General features: G+C 40.5%; 1 pseudogene; it reads left to right on the top strand.

The window, feature by feature from the left end:
• Positions 1-5,022: 5,022 nt before the first annotated feature.
• LOC126211963 (5S ribosomal RNA) lies at positions 5,023-5,140 on the top strand (annotated as a pseudogene).
• The last annotated feature ends 16,301 nt before the right edge of the window (positions 5,141-21,441 follow it).

The raw sequence follows: 21,441 nt of genomic DNA, 5'->3' as shown, positions 1-21,441 counted from the left end.
TTACATGGGGCAAACATGTTGCATAACCTAATGTTCGGCACTGTACTCTGCGTGTCTTAACCTAATGTTCAGCCCTTTGTCGGCACTTAACCTATTGTTCTGTTAAGTGGTTTTCCATGATACCCCCATTTCCTTATACTATTGTAGCGCCCTTTGATACCAAATTAAGTAATTAGTTATGTTCTCCCACCATTTTCTCGCACACTTTTAGAATTTCACACGCTTTTGAACGCCATTTCTGGCTCATTCTTCTTTGTCACCCATCCCCTTAAACTATTGCACTGCATTTTACATAAAAATTATGCAGATTAACCTATTGTTCTGCACTTAACCTGCTGTTCTGCTCCATGTCACCCACTCATGCACACCCTCTCCTTAACTATTGTACCGCTAACAACATGTTGATATAAAAAATTTATGAAAATTAATTAATCGATATTCTTCAAATGTATGGGGTAGTTTTTTTTTTTTTTAATTTGCAGCATCCTATTGGTCAGTGAAATCGATTGAATACAGTTCAAACAAAAGATCGCTAATAAAAAACAAATCTCACCACTCAACGCTCAACAGTCAGTGCTGACACTGCCGACTCTGCACACGTCCCCAGGAATCAGGATGTACTGGTGGTCTCTGTGAAGTGACGCCGCCGCCAGGCAACACGTAGGTGTTAGTTCTGGTCCCGCAAGCATGAGGCAGTGGCACCTCCTTCATACTTGACACCTGAGAAACTCCTCTCAAAATACATGTTGATCTAGGCACTGTTGCTGACGCAACCAGACAGGAGCGAAGACCTATTTGCAGAGTGACTCACCATCGCAGACGCTGCAGAAATCCGTTCCATTACTTCTAAGAATAGCACAGGCTGCTTTCTCTTCCTCGCGATCCTAACGAGACATTCGAGCTGTGTCTAGCCATGCTTACCTGCCCAGCACGACTGACACATCGCCGCAAAATGCACACGTGTAGCTACACACCATAGCAAGCGCATCTAAAATGGTTCTCAATGTTATACTGATGTCACATGGCTATGTAAAGTAAGAACCAAGTCGACCTCTTGGAAATTGTATAGTGTCCCAGAAATAGTTAATGCTCGCTTTTGTAGGAGCTTCCATGATGTCTCAGCTTGTCTGCATGGAGATCCTTGTCCTAACAGAACCTGTTTACGAAAATAGTGCAGAATAATGTCGAATGGATTCTTCCTCACGGTCTTAACGTGGCACCCCATCCATCATGTGTTACCCTTCGTACTTTCAACATATGCAAACGTTCTCACCACTATGTAGAGACTTATATATCCCAGCACAAAGGATGTCTAATGAATGAATTGAGCATTGTGATTGGCTCTTATCTAATTTACCTGTCCAATTACTGATGCCGCTGGTGTGGAAGCACCATCCACCTTTTTTTTTTTTTTCTTTCTGCAGACGAGACTTTCAGCACCAAAAAACTATTTTACACAGATTGTCATATTGCACCGACAATTAAACCTTGCAAAGTGCCCTACATATGGTCAAATACGGAAATACTCTTACTCAATTACACTGCTCTCCCACTGAGGACAGGAGCTTGAATATTAGGGCATGAAACTGATCCCCAACACAGCAATATATCACCATATACCATATCGATGTAGTAAACTTATAATTTGAATCATGCACCATACAAAATCACCCCTTATACATCATTTGTACACATACCGCAAAGACAGACAGCATAAGCACGTGCACTGTAAGTATACTCGTGGCACTAGAAGTTTCCCGCAAGGTCGGGCAGTCATCCACTCCTAACGCGTGAGGAGAGTGCACTCAGTGGATCGAAGTCACTCTCAGAAGTGTTCTTCAAATTCGGGGTTGGCTCCCTTTGGCACCAACGCATTACTGTTTCTGGACCGGACATGCTTGCTTGCTTGACTTTCTACAAACATCTCCAGACTATGGGATTACAATAACATATGTAATTTCGCATGGTTTGGTTATCATACCATTTTTGTGGTACTTCTCGATATCGAGCATATAGTAATATCGCTTGCACAGCAGTATCGCTCGCACAATGTAATTCTGAAGATATAGACTGGAAATTATAACACATGCATATACACAGACATACAGAAAACAGAGCAAACACTCTCCAAATGTGGAATATGTGGGTAGGAGGTGACTGGATACAACTGAGTACAGTGCTGTACTATGCCTATCGACCAGTGCATTTGGGCTAGGTGTTGGCAGCAAAACTACTTGTACATTTACAAGCAATTTTAGGACACAGAACGAGAGCTTATGTCATGATCACAGGGGTAGAACTGGCATAAAATCGATAGAATTGCGAAAAATGACAGGAGAATACGTATAAATTGAGGGAATATATACCAAAATGCAGGGAAATTGAGGAAGTACTTGCATATCTTCTGGTTGGTGCAGAACAATTTGTACATGGGAACAAGTATGTGACATCAAGAGGAATCTGAGAATACTCAATCAGAGTACCCCACCCCTTCTCTCGGTACAAGTGAGTAGTGTGAGTACGGGAAATTTTGAATCCCATCATCACAAATGACCCTTTTATCGTCATGAGGTGACAGACTGATTTTAGACTGCAGCACAGTCCTCTTGATTGAATACTGGTCTGCCATACCATAAGCAGTGGCCACGGTGCAGCACCGTGAACACCACTGCACTGGCACTGCAAATAGTCTTTGACAGAGAGGGCTCAAGATGCTATACGATGCACACCCTTAGCCCACCTCTGGGTGTCACCTTCCAATGTGCGATACGCATACATTTTTGAGCATAGACCTGCTAACTCTGCAATTGGCAATCCATCTGCCTCACCCTTCTTAAGACTGATAACCTTCTTGTTCTGTGGAATAATACCATGAGGATTATCGGCCATGTATGAGGATGTGTTGAATTCATTATTGTGGCACCTCATAATTTCATATGGATCACAGTTCTTCACCCAACAGATGAAGCTATCTGTATCCATATAAAGTAATTTAGGATCAGTTTGGACAGGTCTAGTATGCACATCCCCATATAAACAGGTTTTGTAAACTCTACAGCAGTCTTTGCCATCTCAACAGCAACAAAGTTCTTATTGAAAATTGTAACCCACTTAAAATTTGGTCTGGAAATGCATTTCTCTTACACCATAACACCGATCCCATTCAGTTCTAATAAAAATTTCATGTCGTTCCCTCAAATCCTCCATTGTTTTACTGAAAATTGAATTATTCATTAATTTATAAAATCTTTCTCAAAAGTGACACATTGTGGACTGTCTTGTATTCAAATCAATATGCTCCTTCAACCAGGGAGACTGCTTGAAGGAGATAGCCCAGGCGGTTCTAACCAGTTCCACACCAAAGCTGAGACACTGCTGGAGATTATGATAATGAATAATGTCTCTCTGCTTATCCCCCAGCATTGTAATCAGTTTTGGCACGGAGCCTCCTTGCGGAACTAGTTTCTCTGAACACAGTGGCAAATCAGCATGCTCAACCATCAAACTAATAGGATACTTGATTTCTGCTTCCAACCCATACCCTACATCAGAATCAGCTGCCATACCCCCCCATGATTTTTCCACCTGATCCCTTGCATTCACCTTTGGGCACACATCAAAACTCATCAATCTGCAGTGATTGCTGCATGGTATGATCGTATAAGTTATTTACGTCCAGATACATTATGTTACTCGAATCAAGGGATGCGATGAACCTGTCATCCATCCACAGGTTATTTGCCTTCGCAAGCCTATGGACACATTGGCAAAGTCCCCCATGGATCCCTATCTCAAAGAAAAGAAGCATGTCAGCATTGGTCAATAAATCAATGCTGCACTTTGTTTTCTTGAGCACTGTGTCTCAAGACAACCCAAGTGCCGTGTAATAAAAGGTGGGATTCAGAGAATATGTGGCCATGTATAGACTCTGGAATTTCTTGAAAACGTCCACAAGCAGGTGCACGTCTGTGTCCATGTAAAGCTTTGTGTACTCTCCTAAAGTTGAAATACTGAATTCCTGCCAAACATTCATGGCATGTTCATACTGTGCATCTGTTATGGCATCGCCTGTAAGGTTGCTGGAGAATGCAGTTATGTTGGGTAGCCTGGTTTCGTTGAGTTTCCCCACACTATCCACATACTCATATGGGAAAACCCCCTTCCTAGTCACAAGTGGAGACTTTTCCTCATCAGGAAATGCAGCTCAAGTGATATGCATATCCTCCCGAGGTAGAGTTTCAATGAGTTTCTGGAGTGGCGCGTGCATAAAATGTAGATTATCAAGGAAGCTTAGCGTAATTCTTGGCATCATTCATTTGGTGAATGAAATGTATTTCTCAACTATCTCAGGTAGGACACTGACCTGATTGTTCTCCAAGCCGAAATCAGCCAAGTGCTCAACTAAAAAGTGAGCATCATACCCACTTAAATACGAAAGAAAATGGGTATTTGCCTTGATAGCTGGTATTTCAAATTGCATGCATTGTGAGTGGTGCCACAGAACTTCCCCATTAGATGACAGTAACTCCTACGAGGAGTTTCCGCTTTTCTGTCTAATAGCAGCCCACAAATATGAAAATCAACAGTGGTGCCACAGAACTTCCCCATTAGATGACAGTAACTCCTACGAGGAGTTTCCGCTTTTCTGTCTAATAGCAGCCCACAAATATGAAAATCAACAGCATTATTATACAAATCTTCATTCTCCTTTGATTTGGTCATGGGCACATTGTTGCTGTAAAGCTTATCAACCTCCTCTGAAAATTTTTCGAGCTCAGTGAGCAGCCAAACCACAGGATTATCTCCGACGTAAGATTTGTAGTGGTTAAGACTGGAATCATAGGATTATACAATTTGGTATGCTTTTCTGTAAAGGTGGTGTGTGAGGCTGTAGGGTCACCTTCGCAGTGGGTCACAGGAGCGAGGAGGCATTCAAAGTTGGTCTACACTACAAAAGGGCATCGCTCCTGGTGGTGAGCATACTTGAACTTTATGATTTTATTTTCCTCAGTAGGCATAATAGGCAATGGCCTTGCCGCAGTGGATACACCGGTTCCCATGAGATCACCTAAGTTAAGCGCTGTCGGGCGTGGTCGGCACTTGGATGGGTGACCATCCAGGCCGCCATGTGCTGTTGCCATTTTTCGGGGTGCACTCAGCCTCGTGATGCCAATTGAGGAGCTACTCGACTGAATAGTAGCGGCTTCAGTCAAGAGGCCTTTTTTTTCCCAGTAGGCATAATAACACGTACTAGGGCCTTGGAAGCACAGTCTACAAGATGCACTGCTAATAGCATGTCCGAGGAGAAATAATTCAGGCACCTTAAGCAAATATGCTGCTTATGTTCATATTTATTCATCTGGGCAGAAAGGAGTAGTGACATGTCTTTGATCCAAACATAGTGATAATTATCACCTTCAGAAAAGAGCAGCGTGCTTAGATGCAACTCACACTCACTGGCAAATTTTGAGAAATGGAGGGTACTACGACCCTATTGGTTTTATACAGGCGTGCTTTCCTGCCGTGGAAACGGAGCAACTCAAGGTAGTCAATGATCCACCGTATCCCACCATCAAATGCAGTACAGTGCTCTGCATCATTGAACTATCGCACCCCCCCCACCCCCCCCCCCCCACCCCCCCAAAAAGTTGATTCTGGTGTTGAAGAGACAAATCTTCATTATCATTGAGGGGAAACGGTGTGATAACGCAAAGCACATAAATTGCTGAGTGGTTTTGTAAACCCACCTTGAGTGCTATACTGACCCGGTTTTCCGAGATGGAAGTCAGAGGGTCAGCTAAAGCACTCAGCCAAATACTACACCTGGACATCCATACACGTCTATGATCCAGTAAATGGAGGGTCTAGCTATACCAAGCTCACTAAAGATATAGTTAATAAGCATGCATGTATTAATGTCAAAAATAGAAATGATCAGGCTTGTTTTGCATGGTTAATCCTGGCTTGCGAGAGAAATTACACGAGAGATCCACAGTGCACAACTCAGTACGGCAGATACCTTGACATTCATAAGTGTTATAACTTTGATGGTATCAATTTCCCCATCAAGATTCAGGACATACCTAAATTTGAAGGGCAGAATACCTGTATATTGGTTCATGTTTATGGCCTGGAGAAGAAAAGCAAGTCAGATTTAATTACGCACCATCCAGTGGAATAGCAGTGACAGTTTATTGTTTGGCTTTTTGTGTTACATACTTCTTGCATTGTAATGTGTACCTAGTTACAGAGTTTCCCCGTTACGCGCTGATGCTTGTTGTGTTCAAAAATTGAGTAGAATGCAAATTACACAGACCTCGAAATCTGGCGGAAAAACAAAATGTGTGGGAATGTACAAAGCTGCAATCATACACTGCTTGGATGTGTTACTGCAGAAAAATGATGTATCTAGCTACCTATGAAAGAATAACACAGGCCCCCTCTTGTGAGTGATAGTCTGTAGGATATGGTCCTCCCATAGTACGGGTGATGAAACTTTACACTGGTCTGTGCAAGTGGCTTCAATCACTGGCCACCTGCTCCAATGGACCAATACCTGTATATATAATAATATCGCCACATTTGCTCCATGTAAACGCACAGATGGTAGTGCTTGAAATATCAGTTTTGTGATCTGTGAAATGTAGAAACTTTACTTATGAGAATAAACAAACCCAAATACATAACAGCTCCAAGAAATGAGCCGTGACAACAACACACATAGCAGACATTGGCAATCTGATGCTATACTACTACTTACATCACAAGGTGCTCCTTCATCATTGCCTTGAGATGTCATTCCAAATGCCAGTTCAATATGAAACACACAACATTCATGTCTCCAGAAAACTTTGTTATCGTGCAACGCATACATCACCTAAGTTATATGAAAGTGAAGATATTCACTTACTAAACGTTGTTCTCTGAAATTTATTCATAACTTTTCACGGTAGCTTGCAAAGCAAAATATGATACATCACACTCATGGTCTGCCCATAGATACTTAATGCTACCCGTGTGAAAGTGGGCCAGGCTGATGGCTCTTAGATACAAGTAGTTTTCAATCTTCCCTCAGCATCGCAATATATAAAATGGATTTGAGGAGAGTGTGACTGCATCTTATGATTAATACAGTCAACACAAACTTCAAAAAATTAAGAAAGAGCTTTGCAGAATTATCATATACTTTCTGTACGATTGTGTCACTTGACATTAGCCACAGCATCCATAAAAAGGTTTTTGGGATCATGTTGCTCAATAATCTTGGATACAGCCATATTTAAATGGAGCAGCATGTCTGGATGCGATTAAGTTATTTGCATGGTTTCCCTTTACAAACTTATGAAATTCTTTCAGTTCACCAACTCACTTAACATTACACTGGACATACACAGTGTGTCCCAGGTGCATTAGGACTGATTGTGTCAAATTCCAAACTGCAATGCTATCTCATGGCGAGCTGAAGCATTATGATCCTTGAAGTTTCAAAAACAGCTGTGTAGAAAGTCAAAATTCTAGCACTACTGCAACAGGAGTCCTGACCATTAACGAAACAGTGCAAATCTGACACTCATTGCAAAATGGCAGTGGAGCAGTGAGGCAACATAAAGTTTCTTGCGTTCTCCAGCATTTGTGGGCGAGAATTCATCAAATTAGACCCGAATACCAAATTTTCCCACAGTACTAAATGCAACTCCAATAAAGGACTACAATGACTCTTTACAAACACTTTTCAAATGATTTCAGTTGAGTTTTGGTGCAGGGGGAGACTATTTTGAATAAATACAGTGAGTTTGTGAACATAATTTACACTTCATAACCACAGTCAGCCCCCCCCCCCCCCATGAACCATAGACCTTGCCGTTGGTGGGGAGGCTTACGTGCCTCAGCGATACAGATAGCTGTACCGTAGGTGCAACCACAACGGAGGGGTATCTGTTGAGAGGCCAGACAAACGTATGGTTCCTGGAGAGGGGCAGCAGCCTTTTCAGTAGTTGCAGGGGCAACAGTCTGGATGATTGACTGATCTGGCCTTGTAACACTAACCAAAACAGCCTTGCTGTGCTGGTACTGCGAACGGCTGAAAGCAAGGGGAAACTACAGCCATAATTTTTCCCGAGGGCATGCAGCTTTACTGTATGGATAAATGATGATGGCGTCTTCTTGGATAAAATATTCCGGAGGTAAAATAGTCCCCCATTCAGATCTCCGAGTGGGGACTACTCAGGAGGACGTCGTTATCAGGAGAAAGAAAACTGGCGTTCTATGGATCGGAGCATGGAATGTCAGATCCCTTAATCGGGCAGGTAGGTTAGAAAATTTAAAAAGGGAAATGGATAGGTTAAAGTTGGTTATAATAGGAACTGGTGAAGTTCGGTGGCAGGAGGAACAAGACTTTTGGTCAGGTGAATACAGGGTTATAAATACAAAATCAAATAGGGGTAATGCAGGAGTAGGTTTAATAATGAATAGGAAAATAGGAAGGCGGGTAAGCTACTACAAACAGCACAGCGAACGCATTGTTGTGGCCAAGATAGACACGAAGCCCACGCCTACGACAGTAGTCCAAGTCTATATGCCAACTAGATCTGCAGATGATGAAGAAATTGAAGAAATGTAAGATGAAATAAAAGAAATTATTCAGATAGTGAAGGGAGACGAAAATTTAATAGTCATGGGTGACTGGAATTCGGTAGTAGGAAAAGGGAGAGAAGGAAACGTAGTAGGTGCATATGGATTGGGGGTACGAAATGAAAGAGGAAGCCGCCTGGCGGAATTTTGCTCAGAACACAACTTAATCGTAGCTAACACTTGGTTCAAGAATCATGAAAGAAGGCTGTATACATGGAAGAAGCCTGGAGATACTGACAGGTTTCAGATAGATTATATAATGGTAAGACAGAGATTTAGGAACCAGGTTCTAAATTGTACGACATTTACAGGGGCAGATGTGGACTCTGACCACAATCTATTGGTTATGAACTGTAGATTAAAACTGAAGAAACTGCAAAAAGGTGGGAATTTAAGGAGATGGGACCTGGATAAACTGACTAAACCAGAGGTTGTACAGAGTTTCAGGGAGAGCGCAAGGGAACAATTTACAGGAATGGGGGAATAAAATACAGTAGAAGAAATTGGGTAGCTTTGAGGAATGAAATAGTGAAGGCAGCAGAGGATCAAGTAGGTAAAAAGATGAGGGCTAGTAGAAATCCTTGGGTGACAGAAGAAATACTGAATTTCATTGATGAAAGGAGAAAATATAAAAATGCAGTAAATGAAGCAGGCAAAAAGGAATACAAACGTCTCAAAAATGAGATCAACAGGAAGTGCAAAATGGCTAAGCAGGCATGGCTAGAGGACAAATGTAAGGATGTAGAGGCTTATCTCACTAGGGGTAAGATAGATACAGCCTACAGAAAATTAAAGAGATCTTTGGAGAAAAGAGAACTACTTGTATGAATATCAAGAGCTCAGATGGGAACCCAGTTCTAAGCAAAGAAGGGAAAGCAGAAAGGTGGAAGGAGTATATAGAGGGTCTATACAAGGGCGATGTACTTGAGGGCAATGTTATAGAAATGGAAGAGGATGTAGATGAAGATGAAATGCGAGATATGAGACTGCGTGAAGAGTTTGATATACCACTGAAAGACCTAAGTCGAAACAAGGCCCCGGGAGTAGACAACATTCCATCAGAACTACTGACAGCCTCGGGAGAGCCAGTCCTGACAAAACTCTACCATCTGGTGAGCAAAATGTATGAGACAGGTAAAATACCCTCAGACTTCAAGAAGAATATAATAATTCCAATCCCAAATAAAGCAGGCGTTGACATATGTGAAAATTACAGAACTATCAGTTTAATAAGTCACGGCTGCAAAATACTAACGCGAATTCTTTACAGACGAATGGAAAAATTGGTAGAAGCCGACCTTGGGGAAGATCAGTTTGGATTCCATAGAAATATGGGAACACGTGAGGCAATACTGACCCTACGACTTATTTTAGAAGCTAGATTAAGAAAAGGCAAACCTAAGTTTCTAACATTTGTAGACTTAGAGAAAGCTTTTGACAATGTTGACTGGAATACTCTCTTTCAAATTCTGAAGGTGGCAGGGGCAAAATACAGGGAGCGAAAGGCTATTTACAATTTGTACAGAAACCAGATGGCAGTTATAAGAGTCTAGGGACATGAAAGGGAAGCAATGGTTGGGAAGGGAGTGAGACAGGGTTGTAGCCTATCCCCGATGTTATTCAATCTGTATATTGAGCAAGCAGTAAAGGAAACAAAAGAAAAATTCGGAGTAGGTATTAAAATCCATGGAGAAGAAATAAAAACTTTGAAGTTCGCCGATGACATTGTAATTCTGTCAGAGACAGCAAAGGACTTGGAAGAGCAATTGAACGGAATGCATAGTGTCTTGAAAGAAGGATATAAGATGAACATCAACAAAAGCAAAACAAGGATAGTGGAATGTAGTCGAATTAAGTCGGGTGATGTTGAGGGAATTAGATTAGAAAATGAGGCACTTAAAGTAGTAAAGGAGTTTTGCTATTTGGGGAGCAAAATAACTGATGATGGTCGAAGTAGAGAGGATATAAAATGTAGACTGGCAATGGCAAGGAAAGCGTTTCTGAAGAAGAGAAGTTTGTTAACATCGAGTATAGATTTAAGTGTCAGGAAGTCGTTTCTGAAAGTATTTGAATGGAGTGTAGCCATGTATGAAAGGAAACAAGGACGATAACTAATTTGGACAAGAAGAGAATAGAAGCTTTCGAAATGTGGTGCTAAAGAAGAATGCTGAAGATTAGATGGGTAGATCACATAACTAATGAGGAGGTACTGAATAGGATTGGGGAGAAGTTTGTGGCACAACTTGACTAGAAGAAGGGATCGGTTGCTAGGACATGTTCTGAGGCATCAAGGGATCACCAATTTAGTATTGGAGGGCAGTGTGGAGGGTAAAAATCATAAAGGGAGACCAAGAGATGAATACACTAACCAGATTCAGAGGGATGTAGGCTGCAGTACGTACTGGGAGATGAAGAGGCTTGCACAGGATAGAGTAGCATGGAGAGCTGCATCAAACCAGTCTCAGGACTGAAGACCACAACAACAACAACAACAACCACCAGCACAGTCCTAACAGAATTTGGAGACACTGCTTAACTACATATATTCCTCAGTAGGACTTGTGTGTCTTTAGGTAGTTTAAGCATGGGTAAGAAACACAAATGGCAAATGCATTTCACCACATACCCTCCGATATGTCTTATGAAGTAGGCAAAGTATGAAAGGTCTCTTAACAGAGCATTCACTCTGGGCACTGTGGACCAAATCATATTCTGTGAAGTATCGAGTGTTATGTTGACCACACACAGCTTGCCTCGCATCGCACACTAGACACACTCCAAACCTTATGCTGTGAGGAAGTCGTTATGAAGGTAGATGAAATTTTTGATTCCCAGACACAGGTAGCTGCTGTTCCTTTCAAATTATTTCTCAGAGTAATCAGACTTAACATGGAATGGTTCACTGAACTCAAAGGCATGACAAGGAAATGCGACTGTAACTGCACTTACGGAGCTTCATTTCAGAAAGAAATACTCCATGGTGCTATTGTTCAGAACCTTGTTCACAACAGAATATGGGCTGGGATTTTAAAACATTGCAATCCTGGTCTCACTGATGTATTCAAAGTGTGTGAACCTCAGGATGTGCAATATTGGCTGTGGATAGTTCTAAACAAGCTCAACAACATGCAGCAAATGTAAACAACAGTTGTGAGTAGCACCATAAGCAGTATGCGAGGCATCCAGTCAGTTTGTAAGTTCTTGTGCTCTGAAGTCTTGTGTTGGGTGCAATGTAAGTAAAATGCTAAACTGCTGTAAGTCATGACACACACAGCAAGTGTGCCTGCAAAAGAATCGCAAAGTAAACTGTATTCCACATAAATCTAAAAGTGAGAAGACAGAAATAAAGCTACATGCACAGTGCAAAATTTTATTCATTCAAATCGGCTCTCCTCAAAGAGGCAAACAACAACACACAGTGTCACTCACCAACCAGACGAATGGAGATTCCTGAAAGTCAGACCTGTGACACACAATCAGAGGAATGACCACAAACTGTTCAACTCTTTACAGACTTGCAAACAAACTATACCATTTCTGTGACACAGTGGTGCTTCAATCACATTATTTAATCAGAATACATATGGTCAAGTGAAACGTCCTAAGCTACATATATCACATCTGCACCTCACAGCCTACAGTGAAGAAACGGTTTCTGTTCTTGATATGTACACTTTGCAACAAAAATATAAACTATACCTACTCAAGTTTTCTCATACCAGCATTCATCAACTGTGTGAAAAACGTGGATATTTGTTCGATGACACATTGAGACATGCAAAGAATTCTCAAGTGCAGTATACGGTCAAGGACAACACTCAACCAAAGTTGTAATTTGTATGTCTGTACCTCACACTGTTTGCAATGAAATTACTTCTCAACTCAATTGTTTGGGAGAAACTGATTCTTTGAAACCCATTTCAGAAAAACAATGGACATATCCTCTGATTATTACAAGAAAATCAAATGGTAAAATCAGACTTTGTGGAGACTTTAAAGTAACAGTTAATGCCCAGACAGTTATTGATTCTTTCCTGCTTCGACATATCGAGAACTTATGTATTGCCTAGCATGTGGACAGTACTTTTCCAAAATTGATTTAGCTGATACTTACTTTCAACTTCCCCTGGATGTGGAAGAGAAAAACTTTCTGGTGATCAATACACACTTCAGGTTATATCACTAGCAGTGCCTCCCCTTCAGAAGTACACCTACTCCTGCACTGTTTCAATGCTTTCTCGACCTATTAATGTTGAAAGTTCCATCCTGTTCAAATTCTTTGAATGACATTGTGCCCAGACAAACACTAGAACTGAGTGTCAAAAATTTATAATCCATTTTTCAAGTTGGATGTTACCTTCTCATAAAAATATACAGGAACTACGAGCAGTTCCTCAAAAAAATATTACTACATTAAATTTATTCTGAATACAGTGCAAGTTATTGCTTCTTCACATTGCCTCTGGTGTAAGATGTTTGTTTCCTATTGACCAGAGAATACAAAAAATCATTTCATAAGTTGAAAAATGCACTGTTTACTCACCCATATGTTATTCACTATGATTTGCAGAAATTGGTATTGCTTGCAGTTGCTGCATCGTCACACAAATAGAGGCAGTTTTATTTCACATGGTTGAAAACACTGAATGCTCCTTATTGACCAAGTGACAACTAGAAAAGAAATTCTTAGCCATCACATATGGTGTCATAAAACTCCATCAATATCTCCATAGCAGAAATTTTTTTCTCATGATTGATCATAAGTTGCTGATTGCTTGTTTTCATCAAACAATAAATGTGCCTTATCATACAGCACATAAGCTGCAATGTTGGTCATTACTTCTGTCAAATTACCAGTATGAAATTCTTTATCAACTTATGGCACAGCACACAAACGCTGACATTCTGTCTCGCTTACCTATGGGGATGTGATCTGAAATTCTATGCATCAGAAGATTCTTGTCTTCAAATTGACCACTCTGATATGCAAGCACTACAAGCTTTTTCCATTAACTGTTGGTGGCTCACACAACCTACTAAACACGATCAATCGCTCAAGTACTACATTTACATTGGTTGGCCTTATACTCCAAAATCAATCCCAGATGCAGTAGTTTGCAAACACCACATATGCAATGGAACAGTCCCTCTCTTCAGAGTAGTGTAATTTTATTGCATGTTGAACAAAAGATAGTCATGATTCCTGCATCACGCAGCAGAATGTTTTGAAACTTTATGCAGACAACATTCGAAAATTGTTAAAACTATGTTGCTAGTGTGTCAACATTGTACATGGTTCATTCTTGATAAACAGCATGAACAAATAGTTGCCAACTGCCACACACACTATGACATCAAGAATTTTTCAGTTGGCCTCGACCTGACGGTCCTTGGCAACGAACCCATACTGATTTTGCTGGTCCTTTCTGGAACACACAGTGGCTAGTTATTGTCCATGCACAAAGTAGATATCTGTGACATTTCAATGAATTAACCAATTAGAGCTAGCACTGTTGATGTGCTCACTTCTATCTGTTGTTTAGAAGGCCTTTTTACAAACTATAGTTTTGGATAATGGTATGCAGCTTTCTTCATTTGAATTTCAACTATTTTGCCAACAATATGGAATACAACATGTCTGAATGGCTTCATTGTCTTCTTGATTGAATGGTGAAGCTCAAAATTTCATTTGCACTTTCAAGGGTCAGACGTTCAAATTTCATTCTTCGCACTTGAGGGAAAAATCCTTTGCTGTTGATTCTCAGCACCTTTTGCTTTTCATGTCATTTTGCGGGCAGCACTGTTACACGGCCATTGTCACCGCATTTTTTGCATATTCTTCACCCTCAACAGCTTGTTCCAGATGCCAACTTTTCAACGAAGTTCCACACAAACAACAAAGTTTCCTAACACACCTATAACAAACCTCAAAACTGGGAATCCAGCATTCTCATTCAGACTACTGGCCAAGCTCAGTACAGCATTCATTGCAGAACAGTCACACATCAACGGCACCAATTCAAACTTTTTCATTATTATTGTGATCCTGCCATGGACTTTCATTTTTCACTAACACTGCCTGCAACCCAGTCTGCTGCCACTGAGCAGCCTTTGCTGATGTGTGATGTTCAGGTAAATGGGTCAACAGATAACTGCCATGCACATTGACCCTCGCCCACCTACGCACCCGATGCCATGGCATGCGTCACCATTTACAGTGACATCAGTCATGGACATTGAACCTACATCAGCTTCACAATCTTCAGTTTTGTCAGCAGCACCACTGCTGCACCCACCTGTGGCATTGGGTGGATGTCCTACATCTGGTTTTTTTGCCAGATGTTCCCAATGGTTCGCATGGTGAATGTCAGGACACAGGTTGGTTAGTGCCATTTGTTACTGAGCCGCATCAAACTCCAGCTGCACCATGGCACAAATCTTCCCCACGCCATCACCTGCGCCCACACTATGTGATGAGGGTGTGAAGTTTTGTGTGGAGGAGGAACGTGAAATAGATGGTGTCTATGTTGACCAGGCATGGCCCTCCATGTGCCACCCACGTCTTTGTAGAGGATATGATTTTTAAAGAGGCTATCAGCAGGCACCAGCATGAGCTTAACCACCTACAGGGCTAACTGTATTCTTATATAGGCCACCACAGACACCATCAGAGTAAGCTGTCTTTGCTTTTAATCACTGAATGCAATGTATCCATCCACAGTCCTTTTAAGATGGTGCACACTGAGCTCTGCCCTAAATATCTGAAGACTTGCAGTTAGACAACTAAGTACCTAGCATGACGCTACTAATATTGCACAGAGAATTCAGTGACTGAAACTGTTAGCAAATCAACATTGTTGTACAGACAATTCAGAGATTGAAAATGTTAGCAAGAGATCAACTTCATTATATGAAGTGATTGGCTGTATGACAACCAGGATGGAACAGACACACAAAAAATATGTATAGTACACTTTACTTTGAACACTGTGTGAATAAATATGTTCATTTCTTTAAAGTCAGTACCACCAATAGACTGTTTTTTATTTGCAGTGTTGCATTACATGGCATACTGTTGTATTTAAAATACACTATTAGACACATTGTCTAAGGGTCAATGTGTCTAATTGTGCATTTTAAAAATGACAGTATACCATCTTAGGCACTGTATAACATTAAGACACTTGATAATGGCACTTTAAAGCCAAAATCATGATTGTGTAATGTAACACCGCAAATAAAAAACAGTCTAATGGCAGTACTGACTTTAAAGAAATATATTATGACTGTGGCCCAACATTATGAAAAAGATTATTGAATATGTTCATGTTTTACTCACTTGTTAAATGTTTGTAGTTGGTTGGTTGGTTCTTTGGGGAAGGAGACCAGACAGCGAGGTCATCGGTCTCATCGGATTAGGGAAGGAAGTCGGCCATGCCCTTTCAAAGGAACCATCCCGGCATTTGCCTGGAGCGATTTAGGGAAATCACGGAAAATCTAAATCAGAATGGCCGGACATGGGATTGAACTGTCGTCCTCCTGAATGCGAGTCCAGTGTCTAACCACTACGCCACCTCTCTCGGTAAATGTTTGTAGTGTTATACATTACCTCATTTCAACTACAGTGAACATAGTGAACAGAGTGGCCGCAGAATAAATTAGCTATTTCCTGATATACTGTATTCCTACTGGCATCAACAACTGTAATCTGTCCTAAGGAGATATCACTTTGTTTCCAACACTCAGGACACATGCTGCAACACACAAGTATTTTACACATCAATTATTTGTTGATTCATCAATGATGAGACCAAATTTGTCTTGTGTGTTTTAATAGCTGCACATAAGTTGCTTTGCAATAAAATTATTTATAATCCCTCATACTTTTATTCTGAACTGGGGTTTACAGCTTCGGAAAACTTCAGCAAATATTCAATCACCCAAAGTGGTAACTCATGCTGGGAAACAAAACTGGCAATGTGAATTTTAGGGACTTCACATGTCTGCTGTTATTAAATTATCACTATCTGATGGTGTATCGATTTTCAGTTGCCTCTGTTGTACAACTCACTACACTTCACTTCATGCTTCTATCCACTTGTGTTATTTACTGTATCACTGTTACCATTGTTTTCACATCACAATTACAAGTGAAGCAGAAGGTATGATAACGCATTTTTACTGCTTCTTTTTACCCATTGAGTATTAAACTTGATAACATATTCTACTGTGTCACATGCTGACAGCACAGATTCAGAATCCAAATTCAAACTGAAGGTACGTTTACACTGGGATACATGTATCGCGACATGTATGAGCGACATGTCAATTTGACATGTCGCGATACATCACCTCATACAAAAATTCACGGAACTTGTATGCGGACCCTCGAGCTCATACATGTCGCGTATACATTTTGTATATCGCTTTTTGGCCATATACGCGACATGTATGAGCGACATTTGAAGAACTCGCGCATGTGCAGTACTATCATTTCCTGTCGTCTTGTCGACTGCCGCTTATTTCGACGATTAGCGCATGCGTAGTACCAGGCTCTTTGGCGGCTGTTTGAGTTTTGAAGGTGCCGACTGTCGTTTCGACGTTAATGTATCTGCATAGAATATCAAAAAGTGCCATATGCAACATTATTCTTCGTGTTTGCGAGGCCATTGTGCAAGTTTTATCCCAAGAAGTGAAGGTAAAAGTTTTATATATATATATATCAGAGTATGTAATACATTATATAATTTTTTCATGCATATGGCACGTATATCAATGTTTCGCTATTATTCCGGCTTCCTCGCGTGATAATGTTGACAACGGATGCCGACAATCGTGTGTGAGACGTTGGCATTAGCAATGGCGCGACAATGCAAATGTTTTGTCATGAAATCTTCGTTTTACGAGGAATCCCCAGTGGCTAAAAACCGGAGTGTTACTGCCAACTGACCCTCTGGTGGAATCGCTTCCCGAAAGTTTGTGTTGGTTTTGGACACAAGAGGAGCCACAAGTGATAACAAACCGCGGAAATCCTCCATACTCATCCTAACATAATTTCTAAAATATGCGCCATCCTCTAGCGTTAATTCGCGAGAAACTCTCTGTGCCACCATCTACGCTTCCTCCGCCTTTTCTTCCTATCATCTTCCAAAAGAGCAAGTGTATCAGCACATAAAAATGTGAAATCTTCCAAATCGTCGTCGGAAGCTATCGCACAGTGATACATATCAAGCAGTGTAAACGCACGCTCATACATGTATGAGGTTGATACTTGTCAACTCATACAAGTCGCGATACATGTCGCAAAATCGCATATACATGTATCTCATACATGTGCCGATACAAATCGCAGTGTAAACGTACCTTGACATATACACACAAATCAACAATTCATTGCTTTGTACAAGGTCTTTGTGTCACCTGATAAGTCACTAAATGTCCAGTGGACCGAGCAATGTGGCACAGTTGTAAGTACACTGGATTCGCATTCGGGAGGACGATGGTTCAAATCCGCGTACGACCACCCTGATTTAGGTTTTCTGTGATTTCCCTAAATTGATTCAGGTAAATGCCGAGATGGTTCCTTTGAAAGTTGGTCCCTTCCCCCAACCAACAACAATGCCCAGTGCCTTATGAACAGTTCCCCATTGCCCCTCTTCAAGATCGAACTGGACTAAATCAGGCCATTTTGGCTGTGTAGTACTCATTTTCCATGGGTTTTGCAGCCCTTGCATCATTGTGCTTGCAAGAATTTTGTTTGTTTGTTTGTTGTGTGTGTGTTTTTTTTTCTATTTTGGAAGAAGGAACTTTTGTCCAAAAGCTTAAATGTTTAGCAGTCTTTTCAGTGTGCCTGTCTGCAACTCGATGCCACCTACATGGGGTGAGGAGCAATGTATGAACTTACAATTATTCTATACACAGTTGTAGTGTTAAGAACTATAGGGACAAAAGCTTCTGATCTATAGTTAAATTAAAAGGTCACTTACATAACCAGTACATATACATCAAGAGTGTTGAAGCTTTTTGTTTCGGTCAGAATTCTGTTACGTATCTGAACTTTCTAATTTTCAGAAGCTTCAAACCATGTATCTGTAGCAGTATATACTACTGCAATACAACTTTCATCATGTAAGATGATTTAATTTCAGTTGCATGAAACATTAAACTACTTGCTAATATTGTATGTAGTAGAGACCATCAGTCCCATGTCTGCAGCTGGGAACATAATTTGAAATACACAGATCTCGATCCATTCCAACTGTGTCACCCTTGGCAGTGTTTAACATGTGGTGCTCGGTTTCCTTGCCAGTTATCCCCACATGAATCAGCATGATGAAGAGCATACACTGGTTGTAAATATACTCTCATTGCTGTCTTTCAGTGGAAATTTGGATGCAGAGTATTCAGGGATGTCTTGAATCATGAAAAAGATCACCAGTAATGACAACACAATGCTCTCTCCCCCTTCATGTTGGCAACCTCCTGTTACGCAAGCACATAACACTCCCACACAACCATGTGGATGTTTCCATGTGCAACACTGACAGTGCTACTCAAATAAGGTAACACATCATTCCACGTGGAAACTATTCATAGAGAGCATGAGATGTCTCTGGGTAAGCATAGGACAGCAGGGTAAGACTCCAGTGGGAGAGATGTACTAGCTCATGTTAATGTGCAATTGTGAGTTGTACAATTATTTTTTGCTAAAAGAATACCAGAAAATTTCACAAAGTTTATAAAAAATTTAATATTTTAAGACTACTTAAAAAAAAAGGAACATCTTACAAAATTTCAAAGGATCTGGCAACAATGTCCCTTTACCCCTTTATGACAAAACAGTATTAAATTGTGCACTACCACCTGGATGCATCTCATCTGTTATTACACTCCCAACTGTGTTAACTTCTGTGACCATGTCAGTAGCTGGCAGGGATGTTAAACTTCGATTTTTTTGCTGTTCTGGTTCAGAAAGGGAGAAAGCACAATGAAAATATTACCCAATCATTCACAGATCTTCCAATTACCTTTTGAAAGAAAATAAGTGCCTTCCACTACTTTCTGAGACAGCAAAGGAGCAAATGACAATATAAATATAGATATTTTGTCTCGCAAACTAGAATATCTAGGTCTCTGGAAAGGTGAAAAGTGGTGGGAGGGGGTAAGCAGGAAGGAGGTCATGTGGAGGAGGGGGGAATGGAGGGAAAAGCTATATGCAGAACAATATGTAAGATTTGAGAAAGAAAAGATCTTGGGGACAGAATGACATGTATTAAACTTGTGCAAACCTTTTTCATAGTTAATTATTCATATGAAATATACGCCTGCGAAAGGGAAACCGTGTGTCCATGGCAGGGGTGGACAACAGGCTGACACATGGGCAGACAGGTAGCAGTGTCATTTCTGCACCAGCTGGGAGCATGTGAGCAGTGTTACAATGACCTGGATACTGTGGGGCAATGTTGGAGCAGCCTAGCCTCTGGCATCAGCTATTTTATACATCATTAACTGCAGGTTGTTTAATGCCATGTTGTGAGCACTATTAATATCTTAGTCTGTGGATGCATTTTTACATAATTCATATGGACTGTCTTTGATAAAGGGAGCTGCATTCAACTGTTTGTTTCCTTTACAATAAAAATGGAGAATCACACTCCCCACAAATGTATAACAACTTAAAAAATGAATTTCTGTTGCTGAGATGCCATTCAAAACTAGTAATTTTTTGATAGCAGTATTTCAGTTTAGCCATTTGAACATAAAGCTGTATAAACAAAACTATTTTGTAATTAAAGTCAACATTTAATTTACAGTTTTGCTCAACTTCTACTTACATAGCAAAAACAAAATTTCTCTGGTATCAACACCAGCTGTGAGCCTGGCTAGTAATTTTCCGCTTAATCCTAATATATACTATTCAACGAAGCTTTTCCCTTTCATTTCCAGTTACTTCTGCAGATGAATCTGTCAGCTAGTTAACATTGCTGTTCTGTACACTTTTACTGTACAAATATACTGCTCAGGTCAATTTGATCTGTAATGAAAATACTGCAAAAAGCTTTTTCATACAGTTGTTGATACTGTCAAATTTCTGTGTGTTGCTAAAAATAATTGTAATAAGCTTCTACCCACTTCAAACACTACAAATTGCAATAAGTTTATCAGTACATAGTCTTTTTTTCTCTAGTGGATTTCTTATCAAACCGTAGAAACGCGGTCTTTTACAGAATGTTTCATTGGACATGGTTGCCCGAAATATGTTCTGCTCAGAATCCTAATCCCACAAAGTTTTTGTAGATTTCCCCATGTGACCGATGTACTGTGTGTCAGCAAGGAATGAGAGTCCTACGTGTGTGTGAAAAAGGGAACCATCGATGTTTGACCACTGTTCTCCACAAATTTGCTGCCCCTCAATATTTGACATCACTATTATTTTATTTTGAAGCACTGTAAAAATACTATTTGAAATTGTGGTTGCATATCTGGGAACTCCAGGGTATTTTTGATGCCATTCGAAGCTGATAGGCAGTCATGTTGTGCTGGTAGGTGTAAGGGTTATTCTGTACCCTCGTTTTTACACAGAAAATACTGAACACTATTTTGTAGAGGCTAAGGAGTGTCATTAGAACATTTGTTTTCAGATTTGTAGCTGACATGGTCTTCAAATTCTGAAGGTTTCCTCCACCTGTTGAGGAATTTACTAAGTCTTCCAATTCAATATCAGTCATTGATCCACCTGGCATGGTGTCACAATTCGAACTGAGCAGCAGAAATAGTATGATTCAAATAACTGAGAAGCACTAAGCAATA

The sequence above is a fragment of the Schistocerca nitens genome, chromosome 1 (assembly GCF_023898315.1).
Source record: "Schistocerca nitens isolate TAMUIC-IGC-003100 chromosome 1, iqSchNite1.1, whole genome shotgun sequence".
NCBI classification, from domain to species: Eukaryota; Metazoa; Arthropoda; class Insecta; order Orthoptera; family Acrididae; genus Schistocerca; species Schistocerca nitens.
Note: the sequence above shows the minus strand (reverse complement) of the source record. Positions and strands in the feature narration are given on the sequence as shown.